Genomic DNA, 21,274 nt, shown 5'->3' with positions numbered 1-21,274 from the left:
TTTGTATCACTTATACCCTAAAATCTAAGCCTAAGAAGACTAAATTCTCACACCACAATCTAGGATCGATAGTTTATGATTTCTACTTCCTAGATAGTTAAAATTAAATTTCAAGTTTTACATCAATAAGACAAAGACTCAACAGGTTGTAACTATTAACTCTGTTTTTTTTTTTTATTTCCCATGGGAGAACTGCTTTTTTCCACACAACAGTCCCTACACTTAGATGAAAAACACCTTAAATGGCAAATAAAATGTGGGTAGTGTATGTCAACCTCAATTTGGGTCAGAAGTATAATTAGAAAATGGTAAGGAAGACGTTCCATCAGGTTCATTAGGGAAGTAATGTAGTATTTATTATATTTCAAATTATTCTTCTATTGTATACATCAGCCACATAGAGTATTAAAATATTTGCTCAATCATGTCTTACTTTAATTTAGGAAAAAGGTGTGAATGCAGATATGTATACCCAGATAGCAAAATGTAAACATTCCAGTTGCAAAGAAACTGATCAAAATTAGAGCATTTTAGAAAGGAGAATTCCAAGATCAGTACATTCTGCAAACCTGCCCACAGTTGGCTAAGAAAGACTTTTCTGAAGAATCTAGTCTTCCGAAAGCTTGGATTCTAATTGACTGTGCTAATTTCCTAGATAGGCAGTTGTTTCCTAAACAGGAAATGGTGCAAACCACAGATCACTTCAAAGAAAGCAAATCTGGAGGAAAAAAAAAAAGAAATTCAAATCTATGAGAAAGACTGAGCTCAAGTGGAAGGATGCCATGATGAAGAAAGAATCAGATGACAGCTTTCTAAATAGCAAGGTGACATGCTGATAATTCAATGTGATGCTAAGATAATAAAAATTCATGAGAGCACTGGCTTCATAAACAGACACACGCTATCACAGGACAGGAAAGCTGTAGCCTATAGCTCCTATTTATTCAGTAAGGTGAGAGTATATCTGGCATTCCCCTTCTAAGTCTGAGTGCCCCAGGATCAGAAAGATACTGATAACTGGAAATGAAAGAAGAAACCAACAACAAAAATGATTAAAGAACTTTAGGACGGATGAAGAAAGATTACAAGAATAAAATAGCTCTAGTTTCACTGTGATAACTAGGAAGTAATATGCATGATCACTATCTACAAGTGCTGTATCAGAAAGTTGTAAACACTAAGGAGGCAGAGAAATAATTTATAATACTCTGATACCAAGGTGTATGTGGCTAAGGGTAATAGGATAGAATTACACTATGCAAAACATAATTTGAAAGCGCTGGAATACACTTCAGAAAAGTTAATTGTGCACAAACTGTTTCACATGCTCAGAATGTTAATCAACTGCATCCTCCCCCTGGTGATGCTTCTCTTTGCCTACACCTCTACCCCCATGAACAAATACTCAAGGAAAAGCACTTCACTGAAGGCCGTATCTCCCACAGGAAATGTTGTCTTGGACTTTGGGCCTTGGGCCCAGATTCTCCCTCCCCAAGGCACAGATGCACACTAATTGGCTTCTATTTCTCTAAGCCTCACAAAAATATTGATCTGGCTCTGACCAGAGAAAATGGGACCAGAATTTCGAAGCTAAAAGTTATGCTACTTAACAATACTGATGTTTCACCCCACCCCCACCTGGAAGTTTCCCTAGGTGATTAGCACTCCCTCTAGGTGTCCAAGTGTAATAGCTAATGACTTGGCAGATCATGCTGTGGTCTCAAAAGGGGTCCGAAAAGTGTGCACTGAGGTCTTGAAGAAATGATTATAAACTCTATATTTGGATCTCATTTTTATTTTTTTATATATTATATTTTTAATATATTAGTATGGCTTATAATATATTAGTAAGGCAGTTCATTATTCAAAAATAAGTACATATATGTAGACTGAGGTCATATGCTTTAATACAACTTTTAAAAATACTGTATATTACTAGATAGGAGAGAGACTCCCAGAGGTTAAAGAGTTTTATGTACCTCTAGGACCTCAGTAATGTCAAATGAAGTAAAATATTTATTTAACCCCACTGGAGAGTTAAATGTACTTATACAAATGAGAAATTTTAAAATATTGAAAGGAAGAAAAGTTTAGCATCCCTTCCCTTAAGAGAAAGAGAACCTCTTCCTGAATACACACCAGAGATTTGACCCTACTTGTCAGACAAATACTTATACATGGAAATGTACCCTTTTAAGCAACAAACCATACCTGGGGAAATTGCAGGTAGAAAATTGAGGAGAAAAACTGTAGGAAAAACAGAGTGTTTTGAGATTAAATAAAATGAGAACAAAGAGGAGACAGTGCATAGCAATGATATGGCAGAGGTTAAGGCTGGTTGTTTTTATGGCAGGGAGTGAAGAAGTAAGAGAATCACTGTCTTACATCTGAGGGTATTTGTTACCAAAAGAATCTTACATTCATTTACACACTTGACCAATAGGAGATAAACATATTCTTGCAAGCAACCCGATCACATTATTGCAAACCAACACCACCAGTATTTATGTGTACTACTTTCTAAATAAAAAACTAGTTCCATGCCCTTCACTATCATATTGGCTTCTAGTTGTGATAGGCAGAGAAGTAATCTATGAAAGCATTTATAAGCCTTAAAATAGGAAAACACATGTATAATTACAAGGAACAATGAACATGAGAAAGAGCTTCTGCAAAATTTTCCAGTTTTCATCTATGAATGAGAAAGTGTCCGGACTCAAAATGAACCAGTCTAAATTTTTCACCACTTGTGAGCAAAATATAGCTATTGAATACTGTCTTATGCTCATAGGACTATATTAGAACATAGAAGTCACTTTTTGTATGGTTTTTTTTAACTACTACCTATGACCAATGTATCATGAATAAGCAAAGATAAAGGTTTTTGAGTACAAACAAGTGATTGAGGCCTGTGCACTGTTGGCATGAGATCACTGACATTTTAAGGTTGTAATGTTATTGGATAGCTAAATGTATATTGTGAAAATTTATCAGTTAAATGTATAGCCACTGAGTAATTCTGCAGAATTGTAAATTTCTGTTGTTGTAATTACCAAACATGTTGAACAGTGTTAGAGCACCAAGGAACTGATATGTTGATATGTTTTGGTATTAAAAAAAAAAAAAAGACAATTCTTGTGTAGGGTCAAGCCAAATCCAAAAGTCTACAGATTTGTTGAAGTGAGGACAGAATGGCTACATTTGTGTGTGGGATTTTTGTTTTTACTTTATTTTAAATGTTTAGTTATTTTGAGAGAGAGAGAGAGAGAGCAGCGGAGGGATGGAGAGAGAGAGAGAGAGGGAGAGAGAGAATCCTAATCAGGCTCCACATTGTCAGCGCAGAGCCAGACATGGGGCTCAATCCCACAAACCATGAGATCATGACCTGAGCTGAAATCAAGAGTCAGATGCTTAACCTACTGAGCCACCCAGGCACCCCTGTGTGTGGGTTTTCTTTTTTTTTAAATGAAATTGCTTCTCTCTGCTGGGAGCAGCTCTCCTGCCACACTACCTCTTGTCCTGAAAATTTATACCTGCTCAGAGTTCATCTCCACCCGCTTCTTGGTCAGGAGTACCTGTCAGTTGTTGAGCCTATCACTGTCTGCAGTCGTGCTAAAACAACCATAGACACCGACAGGTGACCGGCAGGTGAGAGTCTCAGCAGTGTGGCATCCCTGTCCCCTGACATCACTTGTTCCTATCTGCAGCTTCCATTTCAAGGGAAGTTTCAAGGAACATCAATACAATAGCCAAGTTCACTGGGGCTGGGACTGCCACAGGCAGACATGGCTGGCACTGAGACTGAAATTGGTATTATGTTTGGGAGCTTCATCATTGGTTATACCAGGAACCCTTCTCTGAAGCAACAGCTCTTCTCCTACACCAGTCTGGACTTTGCCTTCTCAGAGGTCAGGGGGTTCTTTTGCTTGATAGTAGCCTTTCTCATCCTCTGCTGTGTGAAGGAGTCATATCCCTCTTCCATACATAGGTCTTTCTCCTGCGTTTTGTCTGCCCTGTTATGTTCCTTTTCCTCTAATTCCTCAGACAGCCTTGGGAATGTGATTGGCTCAGGGTTTGACAGAAGGAAGACAAACAAGTAGTATATTAGTAAGATTTTTTAAAAAATTGATGGAAAGTATCATTCCAATAATTTTCAAGAGTGTTACACATAAACCATTTGCTAAGAAAGTGCAAATTTGTGCATAATGTGTGTCTCTTTCATTTTCCATTTGACTAGTCACTTCGCATTATTGTACATGCACAAAGTGATCACTCTAGAAGCATATGCTTACCTGAAAGTGACAACTCTTTTTTTTTAATTTTTTTAAACATTTATTTATTTTTGAGACAGAGAGAGCATGAGCAGGGGAGGGTCAGAGAGAGAGGGAGACACAGAATCCGAAACAGGCTCCAGGCTCTGAGGTGTCAGCCCAGAGCCCGATGCAGGGCTTGAACTCATGGACCGCAAGATCATGACCTGAGCCGAAGTCGGACGCCCAACCGACTGAGCCACCCAGGCGCCCTGTAACAACTCTGTTTTAATGTTAGGCAGGTGTGTTCACCTTCCAGAGGCAGAGTTAATATGTAATGGTATTATTTTCCTATTGGTGTTTTTGCTTCCTTAATTCAAACCATGTACCTAGGTATTACTTAGAATATGATACATTCAATAAAAGAGTGCCATCACCTAAGTATAATACAAGATTTTTTTAACATTGCTTTGTGTAGAATTCTGTTAAATTTTAGTAAAAAGGAAAACCTTCACAAAATTTGTCCCTGACATTCTGTTGAGTACTTTAAAGATTAAGGTTTTCAAATATACTAATCTTTAAAATGGAAAAGATTCCTAATTGAAAAAAAAAATAAAAGAATGGAGTAAACCTTCCATAGTAACTAAGTTATTGTTAATGCTCAGCTAAGAAAAGGTACTTTAAAAGCTACTGAAAATTCAAAGGAGAAATATACAAATGATAAGAAAGATTATAATGAGGGTTGGAAAACAATTTTGGAGAAGATAGATTCATCCTTAGATTACTCATTAATTTTGTAGAAAGGCAGCCGTATTAAATTTCATTTAGGAGGCCATAGAATTGCACATTTCTTCATTCTTTTATGAGAATGCGATTAAGGACAAGAAAACAAGCTAGAATCAAAGAATCAGTCTAAAGCAAAGTGGGTGACAATTAGGGTCAATGAGAATCAGCTTTGATTCCTCCCATTTTACCTGATAATTGTCAGGTTATTAATTTTACAGTGCTAATTAATATTACTTATACTTAATGAGGCGCTGCAAAATTCTGAGCCATTAAGGAAAGTCAAAGTATGTTTCTGTGTTTACTGAGGAAGCAAAGGAATACATTTAAAAACCCAATAAAATACTTGGAACAAAAAAACCCACGATAAATAACCTTCACTTAACTATTCATTGATTTAACTAATATTTATGGAGTACCTACTATGTATCAGAAATTCAAGGTAATGAGGTTACAGTGACAATAAGCAAAACCAAGTGTCCCTAGAGATCATGGAACTTAAATTCAAACGATCAGAAAAATTACATTGCTTGTTATAATTCTCAACCTAATGTGTAAGCTGATTCTATGTTATGTTTTGTTATTGGTTTTGTTTATTTTGTAATTAAGAGAAAATATTTAGAACAAATCTATAATTTTATATGGGATATGCAATAACAGCATTATTTTATATAATCTAATTTTGTTACATAAAATAGTCATACTGTACTACTCTTTGAGTACTTAAAATTGAATTTTGTGTGACTACTTAACGTATTATCCAAAGTTCATTGGAAAGCATAAAAGATAGAGTGAAAAGAAAAATGAGGACCAAGAAAACAAAAAGAAAGATTGAGCTTCTGTTCTGAACTAAATGTTTGTGTCCTCCTCAAATTTATTAGTTGTGATCCTAACCCTCAATGCAATGGTATTATTAGGAGGTGGGACCTTTATGAGGTGATGAGGTCATGAGGCTGGAGCCCTCTTGAATGGAATTAGTTTTCTTATAAAAGAGACCTTGGAGAGCTTTCTTGCCCCTTCTGTCATATGAGGACACAGTGAGAAAATGGCCATCTTTGAACCAGGAAGCAGGCTCTTATCAGACACTATATCTGCTGTTGCCTTGATCTTAGACTTCCCTTCCTCTAGAAGTATGAGAAACAAATGGTTGTTGTTTAATCCACCCAATCTGTTGTCTTTTGTAATAGCAGCTCAGACTGAGACAGTGTTCGTGACAGACGGATGCTTTATATACTGTCTTTTTAGGGCCCATTTCTCCTTCTTCTCCCAAGTTTCGGAGGGATAGAGTATATAGAGTGCATACATTGGATCTACTACAGTTGTAAATGTGTACCAATTTGTTTAGTCTGCAGAAGTTCCCTGTAATTCTAGTGCTTGGTTCTCTGCTGCAGGGGATATGAGAAAACATGCCTCTGAAACTGAAGGGCAAACTCTGGCCTCCCATCCTAAGTTTAGAACTTAGGACCTACACACCAAGTGTGCCTTCTTGGAAGAGCACAACTTCACTCTGGAAACTATGCCCTGGGCTTTGCTCAAACGGGTCTCGACGGTGGGATTCGGAAAGAGATGGCCGAAAGCATGGGACCTCCAGATGTGGAAGAGCAGGCAAGAAGTGCTTGCTGCATCTGAGTGTCTTAGTACAAGCAATTGAAAAAAGGTAAAATGTTTCCTGCCATTGAAGAACAGTCATTTGTGCCACTCATAAAACGTGGCCCAATGGGTGTCAGTATCTTCTGTGTCAGATTCGTTTTTTCTTTCCTTCCTCCTCACCTGGATTGGAAAAAGTGAGGGCACGAAATAGGTTGAACTACTCTGCTTCATAAGAGAATGAGGTGATGAGGACACAGAACAGAGAAGAAAGAAAGGATCAAGCTTAGAAGAAGTGGATAAATTATATGAGAGATTTAGGTAAGGTCAAATATTTTGAACAGCCCTTACATACTAACCTGTGTAGGTATCTTATACAGAATTATAGATGAAGGCCTATCATATATTAATCATGTTATCAGTGTACTGTTCTATTATTCCCTCCAACCAATTCTTCAACTTCACTCAAGCTGTAAATCACACTATCAAAAATTAAAGATGGAAAACACCTGTGAGGTCATAGCTTATCCCTTGTCTTGAGCAGTGTGAGGAAAACCAACATTTTCCTCAGGATTTTGTAAAATGATTTTGTAGCTCCCCACACTGGCGTGCACAAAGGTCTACCCGAATGCACATGCCTTGCAGGTTGGGTTTGCACAGAGACAGGTTTTAAATGCACTAGGGGAAAGCAGCTCTTGCTAAATGTTTTATAACGTGTCAAGAAACCTTTATCGAACATTTAATCCAAAACCTGGCTTTGAACCAGGGAGGCATACAATTCTGTAATTAATTTTTTTTACCTTCTTTTGCTAATCTCTGATAAAAAGCTTAATTCTATTAACAACTCGACTTGACAAATTGCACCGCTCAACGGAAGCGTTTAGAAATTAATTATGCATTTTATTGCATTAGGTTGGATAAACAGGGAAGCACCAGGAAGAAAAAGGAAAACTGGGAGAGAAGGAAAATGGTCACAATATATATAATTCATTGGTGTCTGACTATTTCCATTATGACTCAATGTGCCATTTAAAATATAAAATAAACACACCCCCTTCCTGAATGGCACCTCCTGTTTAAGTATGGTTTCACCTCTAGACCACGTTAATAATACAGGTTTCTTCTACTTTTTCCTGAAAGCATACATTTTTCCCCCTAAAGCCCAAGCTGATTTGGATCCCTAAAGGGACTTCTCATCTAGTTGTCATGGAAGCTCAATCTTTCCCCTTAGATCCTTCAGCCTCTAGTCTTAGGAATCTCAGAGCATGGCCTTCAGAGATTTAACTAAGAGTAGCAAATCCTAACAGTAAGTGTACTGTTGTAGCACCAAAGTATTAAAAACTAGGAGAAAGATTAAGTTGGCTTCCACTTCACATGTCTAGTTAAGGCTAAGTGCTCAAGCAGTCAAAAGACCATATGCAATTTTTATGGCTCTCTTTGTCTATAAATATACATGTTTCAAAGTGGCTGTTGAAAGAGATTTCTGGCAAGGATCAAGTTCTAGCATGTGGACTTCTAAACTGTGTCTGCTCCAACCAAAGACTTTTACCCTGTAGCAAACTTGTCAGTAAATTCATGTTTAAAGCATTATACTCTTTCTCTCTGATATACTCTTTTGCATCTCTCTGGCCAATCTTCCTTTTCTTAACTTGTGAGCTAAAATATAATTATGCTTTTAGATTTTCTTCTAACCGCGGATGCACTCAATTGTTCTTTTTTTTTTAATTTTCATTTCATAATTGTTATATCAGTACAAAACCATGTTACTGAAATTAATATCACCATCAATGATGATGGGCATGTCAGGAGAAGGAACTGTTCTTTGAAATGAGATGGAAGTGTAGATACAATGTCATGTCACACAGAGCACAGGTGCTTTCCTGATGTCCAGCTTCAGTAATTGGTAAAGAGCCCCCATCCAATCTGAAGAATGATGAGAATCAATTTCTTATCAGAAATCCTCTCCAGGGAAACAGCAGAGAGATTGAGAGATTGGCCAACACCCAGAACAAAAGTGACTATTCTTGGCAAATTTGTAAGTTTTTAACCAGGGAGGTTTGTGGAAAAATACATTATGGGAAGATTTTTGGGTTCTGGGAAATTTCCTGGAAATAGTTCCAATCGTTTGAGTTTTTCCAAAGACATTGAAACTAACATGTTCAACCACTAAACAGATTGTAGTCAGAGTTTTTATAAAGCCATAGTTTTGTATAAAACCCCATGCTAGCTTTTTCTAGTTCTGGTTAAGTAATGGCACTCTCTTCAAGTCTGAGTCCCAGCAGGATCTGTCTAGGATATCACTGAAATAAGAAGGTGTAATAGAGGAACTGATTTTGTTTATTCATGAGAGGCAGAAATGGAGTAAACCAGGCTACAAGTCATCTTTATCATGACATGCTGGGGCCCCTTCTTTTAATTTCTGTCTGTTTTTAAAAGTCTATTCCCTTATTGGTCCAGCCACATTATGCCATTGTCCTTTTCTGTAAAGCAGGTAGGTACTGGTGAGTGAAATCTGTATGAATCAATTTGTTGCATAATTGAATATAAGAACTGTCAAATCCAGATACAATTTATGGACAGACTTCTCGCTATAAAATGGATACAGAGACTTTCATCCTCAACAGATAAGTTTATTCCTTCTTCTCTGTGTTAGATGGTAAAGGGATTTTGGATACTATGAGATATATCACAGTCCTTGTCCTTAAGGAATATTCCATATACGTATAAAGTATATTAACAGAGAAACTCTTCTGGGGGTTATTATATTAAATGTTCCCAATGAAGGATGTGTACAGTCAGTGCTGCTGGACTTTAGAGGATTTGGTCCCATTGTGGAACTTTAGGGAAAGGCAGGAATTGGAAGAAGCATATGGTGTTTAAATTGGGAAGAACTTGATGATCTGAAAATTAGTATGTACTTAAAAAATGTTATGATTCTCAGAAAATGAGAATGATCTTGCTGGGCTTTTTTGAGAAGGAAGAGTTGTCACTGTGACCCTTACAGCAGCTTGAATCCTATCACTAACTTGGTGTCTTGACATTGTCCCCCACTCTTAAATTTCAAACTCTGTTGGTTTTATCCATTTTATTTTTCCACTATAAAACTTTGAGTTCACTGAAGCACTGCAGCTGCTAATATCCAGTGTACAAATAAGAAATCTCCATCCTTCTGAGAGGAATCTACATAAGTCTTCCTGCAGACTAGCTTCAGCTATGTGAACAACAAAGAGAAAGCTTCAGGTTTATTACATTTAATGTTATCTCATGCTCTCTTTTCCCCTTGCCTTTGCAGTCTTATTTTGGGTTGCTGTGAATTGTCATTTGCAAAGATATGTGAAAGATAGAAGACAAATACTAGTAATAAAAACATGCTTTATGTATTACATATATGCAATGTTCTAGAAAAATGTGTTTCTCCAGGGAGTATAGCTGATGTTTACAACCACCACAGAAACTCTTTGTTTAGAAATTGGATCTTGCTACTGGAAAATACCACCTCCCATTTTTTGTCTTTCCATGGGTGACATCTGAGTACTGAAATTCATGTTATATGGCTGGTTGGTATGTGCAGATGGTGAAGGGTATTTTATTTCTGTATTTATTCAATTTGGAAAATGTATCCATTTTTTAGATTCCTTTGCGATAGTAACATATCAAGACAATCCCTAGCTCTCTCTTTAGGAAGAAAGAGTAGTCAAAGAGTGAGGCCATGTGCTATGCTCCAGAGACCTGATAATTCTCCAAATCTGGAATAGCTCTGGGACTACTGATTTAGCTCAAGATCATGTTGATCAAAAAACTCTAGAAAGGGATAGACTTACTCAATATTTGGTGTTTTGTTTTTGTTTTTGTTTTCCCATTGGTCAGGGCATCGTAGACCAAAGAGGCCTCAATCTTTGATTGGGACTTATGTCCCCAAATCCAACTGGAATCATTTCCTAATTCTTAATGATGGGTGTTATGGAATTGGCCTTCCTGGAGGCTGGTGCAAATCAGAAAGATCCCTTAAAGTTAACTTTAGGGTCACATTTGTGAGGACAACTGAAACCATAAAAATTACAGAAATGGTAGTGTTGTATGCCTAAGTAGATATTTATTGCAGTAAGTGTTCCTTGAATTATTCACATTCATAATGCTAAAATGTTTTGTTCTCATGGGAAAATCCAAGATAGTTATTAAAAAATGTGTATCTACATAGAGTCACAGGGACTCATGATTACAAGTACCTTTAGATATTTTTCAAATGAACCAACCACCTACTCCCCCTAGCTATGCCCTCTGGTTTTTGCCACAAAATAGTGAGCAAAGCAGCAAGGAAAACCACTAACAGTGATGAAATTCTCTAATTATTCCAAAGACTGGATAAGAATCTTCATCTTGCAGGTCACAAGCTACCTAAAGCCAATTTCCTTATGGCTAACTTTTAAATGGGTGATTTGAAAAGTCTCATTTTTTCAGTATTGAATTCATGAGGGTTTCTTGGTGTGAGACTACTGGATTCTTTCTCTCCCTAGCATATTCAAATTGTTGCCAATGGAGGCAGAACAATGACAACTGCCTTGGCCTTCTAAGTGTGTACTATTTGGTGTGTCCTTCACATTTGCCTCTTGGTGCTTATAGACTGGGTGTGCATTCGTAGCCACATGGCACAGGATTGGCTGTGGTTATAAGGGCTCCCTGAATTCCCATGTGTTTCAAGAACAATGAATGTTAATGTTGTTCCTAGCCAGGAGTGAGAGGAGCAGAGACACTCCTAACAAGAGCTGACACAAGGAGAAATACTGGCTTTCTGTCTCTCTTGTATGTTAAACAATTCATGAGGTTTGGGGTTGAGTGAGACATTTAATAAACATTGGCCGCTTGGGCTGCCTACCACTTGTGATTTGTCACTATTGGTCAAATGTGTGAGAAGCAGAATGAGTTTTTCAGCTTTGAGGCTTAACAAATAATGCTTTTTACCATCCATTTGTTTTGAGGACACAACATGATTCAAGTGATAAGCACTGAATATTGATATCTCTAAAAAGGTAAGACTTCTGCATGTGAAATTAAGATGAAGTTAAGGTATTTGCAAATTGAAATATTTTATAGAATCTTAGCACTGGAACTGTTTTTAGATGTCATTCAACCTAAGCTCCTATCCCATTACAGTAATCCCTCCTGAGAAATGGATCAGCTATCTATTCTTGCTTCAATACTTTGCTCTGCCTGGTTTAGTTTCTTTAAAGGATCTTCCCTCTACAGTATTTTTTTTTAATTTTTTTACTCTTTATTTTTGAGAGAGACAGACAGAGTGTGAGTAGGAGAGGGGCAGAGATAGAGGGAGACAAAGAATCCGAAATAGGCTCCAGGCTCTGAGCTGTCAGTACAGAGCCCGATGTGGGGCATGAACCCACAAACTGTGAGATCATGACCTGAGCCGAAGTCAGATACTTAACCTACTGAGCCACCCAAGCACCCCTGCCCTGTAGAGTCTTAAAATGAAAGGAGTGACCCACTAGACTTGAACTATCTTCCCTCACCTGCCTGCATATGTATTTGTGACTCCTCTTTTGCTAATGAATTCACTTTCTTTCAGTGTGATTAACCTTATGGGTAAAGCACCTGCTGGGTGGTTGTGGCCCACATGACCGGCTTCTGTTCTAAAGGTTTTCTTGGTATTAAGGTTTTTACTGCCTCTTTCCTATCTCTACCTTTTGTACTAACCATGCCATCTGCAAAATATTAACACTATGCTTTCTGGCTGAATTAGTAATGTTAGATTCTAGAGCTTATGAAATTCTAATGAAGATTTCATCAGAAAAATCATGAGTCAAATAGAGGAGGAAGTTAGATGTTTCTACCTTAAATTAACAATAACATGTTCCACTAACTCATTTTTTCAGGGACATGGTTTATAAAAACACAAACTGTGGGGTGCCTGGGTGACTCAGTCAATTAAGCATCCGAATTTGGCTTAGGTCATGATCTCAAGGTTCATGGGTTCGAGCCCCTCGTCAGGATCTGTGCTGACAGCTCAGAGCCTGGAGCCTGCTTCTGATTTTGTGTCTCCCTCTCTTTATGCCCCTGCCCTGCTCACGCTCTGTCTCTCTCCATCTCTCAAAAATAAATAAATGTGGGGGAGTTGCGGCAAGATGGCGGCTTAGGAGGACGCTGGGCTCACTGCACGTCCTGCTGATCACTTAGATTCCATCTACACCTGCCTAAATAACCCAGAAAACCACCAGAGGATTAGCAGAACAGAGTCGCCGGAGCCAAACGCAGACGAGAGGCCCACGGAAGAGGGTAGGAAGGGCGGCGAGGCGGTGCGCGCTCCACGGACTGGCGGGAGGGAGCCGGGGCGGAGGGGCGGCTCGCCGGCCAAGCAGAGCCCCCGAGTCTGGCTTGCAAAAGCGGAGGGGCCTGACGGACTGTGTTCCGACAGCAAGCGCGACTTAGCGTCTGGGAGGTCATAAATTAACAGCTCTGCTCGGAAAGCGGGAAGGCTGGAGGACAAAGGGAGGGAGAGCTGCTGAGCCCCCTGACAACAGAGCTCAGTTTGGTGGGGAACAAAGGCGCTCGCCAGCGCCATCTCCCCCGCCCATCCCCCAGCCGAAATCCCAAAGGGAACCGGTTCCTGCCAGGGAACTTGCTCGCTCCGCGCAAACACCCAACTCTGCGCTTCTGCGGAGCCAAACCTCCGGCAGCGGATCTGACTCCCTCCCGCTGCCACAGGGCCCCTCCTGAAGTGGATCACCTAAGGAGAAGCGATCTAAGCCTGCCCCTCCTGCCCCCGAGCACCTTGCCTACCCACCCCAGCTAATACCCCAGATCCCCAGCATCACAAGCCTGGCAGGGTGCAAGTAGCCCAGACGAGCCACACCACCCCACAGTGAATCCCGCCCCTAGGAGAGGGGAAGAGAAGGCACACACCAGTCTGACTGTGGCCCCAGCGGTGGGCTGGGGGCAGACATCAGGTCGGACTGCGGCCCCGCCCACCAACTCCAGTTATACACCACAGCACAGGGGAAGTGCCCTGCAGGTCCTCACCACGCCAGGGACTATCCAAAATGACCAAGCGGAAGAACTCCCCTCAGAAGAATCTCCAGGAAATAACAACAGCTAATGAGCTGATCAAAAAGGATTTAAATAATATAACAGAAAGTGAATTTAGAATAATAGTCATAAAATTAATCGCTGGGCTTGAAAACAGTATACAGGACAGCAGAGAATCTCTTGCTACAGAGATCAAGGGACTAAGGAACAGTCACGAGGAGCTGAAAAACGCTTTAAACGAAATGCATAACAAAATGGAAACCACCACAGCTCGGCTTGAAGAGGCAGAGGAGAGAATAGGTGAACTAGAAGATAAAGTTATGGAAAAAGAGGAAGCTGAGAAAAAGAGAGATAAAAAAATCCAGGAGTATGAGGGGAAAATTAGAGAATTAAGTGATACATTAAAAAGAAATAATATACGCATAATTGGTATCCCAGAGGAGGAAGAGAGAGGGAAAGGTGCTGAAGGGGTACTTGAAGAAATCATAGCTGAGAACTTCCCTGAACTGGGGAAGGAAAAAGGCATTGAAATCCAAGAGGCACAGAGAACTCCCTTCAGACGTAACTTGAATCGATCTTCTGCACGACATATCATAGTGAAACTGGCAAAATACAAGGATAAAGAGAAGATTCTGAAAGCAGCAAGGGGTAAACGTGCCCTCACATATAAAGGGAGACCTATAAGACTCGTGACTGATCTCTCTTTTGAAACTTGGCAGGCCAGAAAGAATTGGCACGAGATTTTCAGGGTGCTAGACAGAAAAAATATGCAGCCAAGAATCCTTTATCCAGCAAGTCTGTCATTTAGAATAGAAGGAGAGATAAAGGTCTTCCCAAACAAACAAAAACTGAAGGAATTTGTCACCACTAAACCAGCCCTACAAGAGATCCTAAGGGGGACCCTGTGAGACAAAGTCCCAGAGACATCACTATAAGCATAAAACATACAGACATCACAATGACTCTAAACCCGTATCTTTCTATAATAACACTGAATGTAAATGGATTAAATGCGCCAACCAAAAGACATAGGGTATCAGAATGGATAAAAAAACAAGACCCATCTATTTGCTGTCTACAAGAGACTCATTTTAGACCTGAGGACACCTTTAGATTGAGAGTGAGGGGATGCAGAACTATTTATCATGCGACTGGAAGCCAAAAGAAAGCTGGAGTAGCCATACTTATATCAGACAAACTAGACTTTAAATTAAAGGCTGTAACAAGAGATGAAGAAGGACATTATATAATAGTTACAGGGTCTATCCATCAGGAAGAGCTAACAATTATAAATGTCTATGCGCCGAATACCGGAGCCCCCAAATATATAAAACAATTACTCATAAACATAAGCAACCTTATTGATAAGAATGTGGTAATTGCAGGGGACTTTAATACACCACTTACAGAAATGGATAGATCATCTAGACACACGGTCAATAAAGAAACAAGGGCCCTGAATGAGACATTGGATCAGATGGACTTGACAGATATATTTAGAACTCTGCATCCCAAAGCAACAGAATATACTTTCTTCTCGAGTGCACATGGAACATTCTCCAAGATAGATCATATACTGGGTCACAAAACAGCCCTTCATAAGTTTACAAGAATTGAAATTATACCATGCTTACTTTCAGACCACAATGCTATGAAGCTTGAAATCAACCACAGAAAAAAGTCTGGAAAACCTCCAAAAGCATGGAGGTTAAAGAACACCCTACTAACGAATGAGTGGGTCAACCAGGCAATTAGAGAAGAAATTAAAAAATATATGGAAACAAACGAAAATGAAAATACAACAATCCAAACGCTTTGGGACGCAGCAAAGGCAGTCCTGAGAGGAAAATACATTGCAATCCAGGCCTATCTCAAGAAACAAGAAAAATCCCAAATACAAAATCTAACAGCACACCTAAAGGAACTAGAAGCAGAACAGCAAAGGCAGCCTAAGCCCAGCAGAAGAAGAGAAATAATAAAGATCAGAGCAGAAATAAACAATATAGAAACTAAAAAAACTGTAGAGCAGATCAACGAAACCAAGAGTTGGTTTTTTGAAAAAATAAACAAAATTGACAAACCTCTAGCCAGGCTTCTCAAAAAGAAAAGGGAGATGACCCAAATAGATAAAATCATGAATGAAAATGGAATTATTACAACCAATCCCTCAGAGATACAAACAATTATCAGGGAATACTATGAAAACTTATATGCCAACAAACTGGACAACCTGGAAGAAATGGACAAATTCCTGAACACCCACACTCTTCCAAAACTCAATCAGGAGGAAATAGAAAGCTTGAACAGACCCATAACCAGCGAAGAAATTGAATCGGTTATCAAAAATCTCCCAACAAATAAGAGTCCAGGACCAGATGGCTTCCCAGGGGAGTTCTACCAGACGTTTAAAGCAGAGATAATACCTATCCTTCTCAAGCTATTCCAAGAAATAGAAAGGGAAGGAAAACTTCCAGACTCATTCTATGAAGCCAGTATTACTTTGATTCCTAAACCAGACAGAGACCCAGTAAAAAAAGAGAACTACAGGCCAATATCCCTGATGAATATGGATGCAAAAATTCTCAATAAGATACTAGCAAATCGAATTCAACGGCATATAAAAAGAATTATTCACCATGATCAAGTGGGATTCATTCCTGGGATGCAGGGCTGGTTCAACATTCGCAAATCAATCAACGTGATACATCACATTAACAAAAAAAGAGAGAAGAACCATATGATCCTGTCAATCGATGCAGAAAAGGCCTTCGACAAAATCCAGCACCCTTTCTTAATAAAAACCCTTGAGAAAGTCGGGATAGAAGGAACATACTTAAAGATCATAAAAGCCATTTATGAAAAGCCCACAGCTAACATCATCCTCAACGGGGAAAAACTGAAAGCTTTTTCCCTGAGATCAGGAACACGACAAGGATGCCCACTCTCACCGCTGCTGTTTAACATAGTGCTGGAAGTTCTAGCATCAGCAATCAGACAACAAAAGGAAATCAAAGGCATCAAAATTGGCAAAGATGAAGTCAAGCTTTCGCTTTTTGCAGATGACATGATATTATACATGGAAAATCCGATAGACTCCACCAAAAGTCTGCTAGAACTGATACAGGAATTCAGCAAAGTTGCAGGATACAAAATCAATGTACAGAAATCAGTTGCATTCTTATACACTAACAATGAAGCAACAGAAAGACAAATAAAGAAACTGATCCCATTCACAATTGCACCAAGAAGCATAAAATACCTAGGAATAAATCTAACCAAAGATGTAAAGGATCTGTATGCTGAAAACTATAGAAAGCTTCTGAAGGAAATTGAAGAAGATTTAAAGAAATGGAAAGACATTCCCTGCTCATGGATTGGAAAAATAAATATTGTCAAAATGTCAATACTACCCAAAGCTATCTACACATTCAATGCAATCCCAATCAAAATTGCACCAGCATTCTTCTCGAAACTAGAACAAGCAATCCTAAAATTCATATGGAACCACAAAAGGCCCCGAATAGCCAAAGGAATTTTGAAGAAGAAGACCAAAGCAGGAGGCATCACAATCCCAGACTTTAGCCTCTACTACAAAGCTGTCATCATCAAGACAGCATGGTATTGGCACCAAAACAGACACATAGACCAATGGAATAGAATAGAAACCCCAGAACTAGACCCACAAACGTATGGCCAACTCATCTTTGACAAAGCAGGAAAGAACATCCAATGGAAAAAAGACAGCCTCTTTAACAAATGGTGCTGGGAGAACTGGACAGCAACATGCAGAAGGTTGAAACTAGACCACTTTCTCACACCATTCACAAAAATAAACTCAAAATGGATAAAGGACCTAAATGTGAGACAGGAAACCATCAAAACCTTAGAGGAGAAAGCAGGAAAAGACCTCTCTGACCTCAGCCGTAGCAATCTCTTACTCGACACATCCCCAAAGGCAAGGGAATTAAAAGCAAAAGTGAATTACTGGGACCTTATGAAGATAAAAAGCTTCTGCACAGCAAAGGAAACAACCAACAAAACTAAAAGGCAACCAACGGAATGGGAAAAGATATTCGCAAATGACATATCGGACAAAGGGCTAGTATCCAAAATCTATAAAGAGCTCACCAAACTCCACACCCGAAAAACAAATAACCCAGTGAAGAAATGGGCAGAAAACATGAATAGACACTTCTCTAAAGAAGACATCCGGATGGCCAACAGGCACATGAAAAGATGTTCAGCGTCGCTCCTTATCAGGGAAATACAAATCAAAACCACACTCAGGTATCACCTCACGCCAGTCAGAGTGGCCAAAATGAACAAATCAGGAGACTATAGATGCTGGAGAGGATGTGGAGAAACGGGAACCCTCTTGCACTGTTGGTGGGAATGCAAATTGGTGCAGCCGCTCTGGAAAGCAGTGTGGAGGTTCCTCAGAAAATTAAAAATAGACCTACCCTATGACCCAGCAATAGCACTGCTAGGAATTTACCCAAGGGATACAGGAGTACTGATGCATAGGGCCACTTGTACCCCAATGTTCATAGCAGCATTCTCAACAATAGCCAAATTATGGAAAGAGCCTAAATGTCCATCAACTGATGAATGGATAAAGAAATTGTGGTTTATATACACAATGGAATATTACATGGCAATGAGAAAAAATGAAATATGGCCTTTTGTAGCAACGTGGATGGAACTGGAGAGTGTGATGCTAAGTGAAATAAGCCATACAGAGAAAGACAGATACCATATGGTCTCAATGTTATGTGGATCCTGAGAAACTTAACAGGAACCCATGGGGGAGGGGAAGGAAAAAAAAAAAAAAAAGAGGTTAGAACGGGAGAGAGCCAAAGCATAAGAGACTGTTAAAAACTGAGAACAAACTGAGGGTTGATGGGGGGTGGGAGGGAGGAGAAGGTGGGTGATGGGTATTGAGGAGGGCACCTTTTGGGATGAGCACTGGGTGTTGTATGGAAACCAATTTGTCAATAAATTTCAGAAAAAAAAAAAAGAAAAAAAAATGTGAAAAAAATAGAAATAAATAAAAATAAAAAATTTTATAAAATAAAAAAAATTAAAAACAACACAAACTGTTGCTTGGGGCCACTTGTCTTTATAAGGGGGCAGTATGTCCTAGCAAGTAGGGGTCTGAACACAAGGGAACAAGATGAAGGTGGGCACATGGACAGCTAACCTTGTGTCCCTTGGAGGAATCCCACCTAAAGGATGATCTGTTTATCAACTCTCTGCTTCCATATTTCATTCCACCTGTAAGAAGGAGGTGGGAACATGGGAAACAATGGATTCCTTTTCCTTCTCTTTCCTTTTATAGCTTTCCTTTTTTTCCCCTTTCTATTCATCACAGTTTTCAGCATCTGAAAGAGGAGGTAGAAAATAGCTGTTCTACTGTTGGTAATAATTTATGTTTAATTTGTTTTTTAAAGGGTTTTTTGTGGGGGGAAGGGCAGAGAAAGGGAGAGAGAGAACCCCAAGCAGACTCCACACTGTCAGCACACATCAAGTCAGGCTTGATCCCATGAACTGTGAGATCATGACCTGAGCTGAAATCGAGAGTTGGACGCTTAACTGACTAAGCCATCCAGGCGCTCCTATTTACATTTAATTTGTATACAGATAAGGGTTTCTTGAATATTTGTTTTTGTAAGGATGAATTGAAAAATGAATGGAAGTCAGGGTGAAGGCAACAGCTCTTTAATAAGGCAAGGGTTACCAAATGCATAGCCAATAGTAGTGTGATTTTTTTTTTTAGATTAGGTAACAAGTTCTAGAAACTCCTGACAATCTAGATTTGACAGTGTGTCTCAGGCTGCAAAGAAGATATCTTCTCACTTGAATTAAGTATTCATTGGGAAAATATCAATACCATCTTTTTTTAAATGTTTTAATTTTTGAGAGAGAGAGACAGAGTGTAAGTGGAGGAAAGAGAGAGAGAGAAGGAAACACAGAATCTGAAGCAGGCTCCAAGTTCTGAGGTGTCAGCACACAGCCTGATGCAGGGCTCAAACTCATGGACCACGAGATCGTGACCTGAGGCAGAAATTGCTCAACCAACTGAGCCACCCAGGTGAATACTGTCTTTAAACTAAAATTAGCTAGGTAATAGAATATGGGTATTATTGTCAAGCACTCTGCTATTCATTTTATTGAATTTGAGTCTGTTTGGCACAGATCATTGTTCTGGGGCAAAAAAAAAAGGCATAGGATTCAGAAGATCTGGGTTTTTCTTTGGCACTGATATCAAATAACTGAGAGATTCAGGGCAAGTCAGTTATTTCTCTGGATCTCAGTCCCCTTATGTATAAAATGGGGTTCATAGTAATGTTTGTTTTAGGGTTCATGGGAGGCTTTAAGGAGATAATGCACTTGGAAGTACTTTGTAAATTATAAATGATGATTTTAGTAGTTTGATTGTTGACAGTATGATATTGTCACTGGTGAAACTGTAACAATAATATGCTATAAAGCAGTGTTGTTTGTAACTTTGCCTACGTATTATCTAAAGGGGCTTGCTAGAGCAGTATTTTCGGGGACTTTCCTGGGTGTGCAGTTCCCAAAAGACTAGATACTAAAGCATCTTCTCTAGTTTCCACAATCTGAGAACCACTGGCTCCCAGGATTAAGCAGACAACTTTTCCAGGCACCAAGGCAAAAAGAATATCAGACAAAGGGACTAGATGACTTACTAATCCTGAAATCAGGGGATATATATTATTCTGGACACACCTTAGATCGACATATACCCTGACTCTCACTATTTCAATAGTGTTATTAAACTTTAGTGCATTTGAAAGACTCTTATCATGGGGATTGTATCAGTTTGAAGAACAAATGCCAGTGTTTCACACATAAGTGCATATAGACATGTGGATGTACTCATATCTAACATGTATGCACAGACATCTTTGGCCTGGCATCTTGCTCAAGAAACCACAATGAGGAACGAGCAGGGTAGGGTAGAGAGCTCAAGACCAAAAGGGTCCAAAGGAGCTGACCTGAAAATTGAGCAGTTTGGACATAACATAGAAGATTGCCCCGTTTGCCTGACTTTTTGCCAAGTTAAGGTAATATTTGCAGGATGCAGGATGAACTAAATGGTTTATTCTGTCCCAGAGGTCCTGTCTAAACATCATAGCTGCTTGGAATGCCCCATTCTCCTTTTCTAGCTGTCAAAATCCCATTCATCTTTCAAAGCAAGCTCTGGAATTTAAAATCATATTTCCTTTCTGGAGTCATTTCTAACTTACTCCAGAAGGCAGGTCTACATCCTTGCTTCGAAGTAAATGAGTTACTTGTGCATCAGTCTTTTCTTCCATTATTTGAACTTCTAGAGGTAGGACATCTGTCTGCTTTATTTTTGTATCTCTAGAACCAAGCATTACCTGGAACAGAATTTGGTAACTGTCACTACCCAGGTGATTAATAGTGTCAGTTTTATGAGAAGGCTTATTTTTTTCAATGTTTATTTATTTTTGGGACAGAGAGAGACAGAGCATGAACGGGGGAGGGGCAGAGAGAGAGGGAGACACAGAATCGGAAACAGGCTCCAGGCTCTGAGCCATCAGCCCAGAGCCTGACGCGGGGCTCGAACTCAT

At 39.3% G+C, this 21,274-nt stretch overlaps 1 protein-coding gene and 1 pseudogene across 3 annotated transcripts in view; both read left to right on the top strand.

The window, feature by feature from the left end:
- The window catches only part of LOC122492270 (limbic system associated membrane protein), a 660,170-nt gene that overhangs the window by 185,255 nt on the left and 453,641 nt on the right, over positions 1-21,274 (top strand). The gene's annotated exons all lie outside the window — the stretch shown is intronic.
- On the top strand, positions 3,384-4,118 carry LOC122492272 (annotated as a pseudogene).

The sequence above is a fragment of the Prionailurus bengalensis genome, chromosome C2, assembly GCF_016509475.1.
Source record: "Prionailurus bengalensis isolate Pbe53 chromosome C2, Fcat_Pben_1.1_paternal_pri, whole genome shotgun sequence".
NCBI classification, from domain to species: Eukaryota; Metazoa; Chordata; class Mammalia; order Carnivora; family Felidae; genus Prionailurus; species Prionailurus bengalensis.
This window is presented reverse-complemented; position numbering and strand designations above follow the sequence as displayed.